The following is a 1,864-nucleotide window of genomic DNA, read 5'->3' on the forward strand; positions in this document are numbered from 1 at the left end:
CAAAGGGCAAATTCTGAACTCAAATTCAAGTTTTCTGACTTTGAATCTTATGCCCTTTTCATGTTAGGCTGGAGCAGTCCTAGAAGGATTGGAAGGGTATTAGGAGCCTGATCCACAGGAAATTCATCTGGGGGAGGAAAACAAGACCTTTATGACATGCTGCTAAGGAAAAAAAAGCAAAACAAAAATGCAATGTTATTTCAAGTTTGGCGGGAAAAGAGTGAATGAAATATGGATAACTTTAAAAGAACATCATATAAGGCTGCTAGTACATCAATCCACAATGTTTATTATGAGCAGTTGGTGACATTTAGAAAGAAGTAAGGGTTCCAGCCATTTTCAGTAGGTGGTCAGTTTGACATTTCTGTATAATGCCTCTCTGGGCTAATAAAACTTTTCTATTCCTGCTGGTTCCATTTTCATTTTATTCTTTCTGTTCATTTAAAGTAACAATTCAGTAAATCACAATACATAGGCAAATGCTGGAAGTCAAGTGTTTACATATACTAAAATCTTTTAAGCCTGGACTTTTTTTGCATAACAGATGGGAGAAGTGTGAATAATTTCACTGGAATTCAGTAGCCTTATTTTTTTTGGAAAAAAAAATTCTTTAGTGACATTTAAATATTCAGTTTATGTCTAATAAAACAAATCACATTTTTAAATAAGCCTCACAATTATTATCAACATAGATTCATGTGGCTTAGCAACTAGCAAAATAACAAGGACATCTGTTACTGGGAAACTAAGTTAAACCAAAATAAATTGAACCATAGTGAATGTTGTTATAATTTAGAAGTTAACTGATATTTTAAACTTTAAATTTATACAATCTAACATCAGCTGGACCTTTGTAATGATGTCCTGTTTACAACATATCATGTCAGCCACAGATCTGTTTTAAAGATTCTCCAAATTTCTCAACCCCCAAAACAAAGACCCACCACTCTTCAGCACCATCTTGTTGAAAATTATCTAGTTTCATATAAGTGAATATTTTTGATATCCAGTTAGTTCCCTCATTTTTCTTATTTTCTTCTCTGTATCTTAATTTTTTTTAATTCTCTCCCTCCTCCCACCTCTAAAGAACTGTTTCTGATTTCTCATATGTGACTTGGCATGTATCTTTTGCTCTGATTACATTGACCCTCCTAAGACCTTTTTTATATCAATTGTCTTCTTGTTAAAAAATAATTGAAATAGACCTCGACACTGCCCCTGTTGAGGTCTATGGGGGTGCTTATAGAGCTTTGTCCTTCCCTTTACCTTTAAGAGTCTTTCTGATGATCTAGGATCTTATCCAATTGTCAGAGCATCTCATTATCTTAGGACATTAAAGAAAAGATTGTCCAATGGGAGTAGTCATGAAGGAAATTTACCCTGTGGAAGATTGGCAAGTATCACACAGATATCTGCAGAAACTACCTTCACCTTACCATTTGCAGTGTGAAGGACTGCAATAGCCCCTCAGTAGAGGCAATGTCTCCCTCCTACTAGTGCTGGTATGGATAGGTCTTGCTCTTGGAAGAAGTGGAATATTACTGATGTTTCCATTTCCTAACAAGAATGGTCCACTTAGGGTTCAAAGGCCCTTCCTTATCTGCCTTATGGGTTCTCCTGATTTTTCAGCCAGAACTAACACAATCAAAGAATAACTGTAAAGTATTACTCTTCATCTGCCTCTTAAAACTATGTCTATGAATAAACTTATCTGTGTTCCTTCAGGACTTTGAGTTTTGATAATTGATCCTTCTCCTGTTTTTGTTCTTGATAACCTCTGTTCTTGCAAATTAAAAGTTTTTGCTAATACAGGGCTATCAGTGAAATGAACTTCACAAGCTAAGTTTAAAAGGCAAAACTGTTC

This window comes from Pteropus vampyrus, unplaced genomic scaffold (assembly GCF_000151845.1).
Source record: "Pteropus vampyrus isolate Shadow unplaced genomic scaffold, Pvam_2.0 Scaffold9, whole genome shotgun sequence".
Taxonomy (NCBI): Eukaryota; Metazoa; Chordata; class Mammalia; order Chiroptera; family Pteropodidae; genus Pteropus; species Pteropus vampyrus.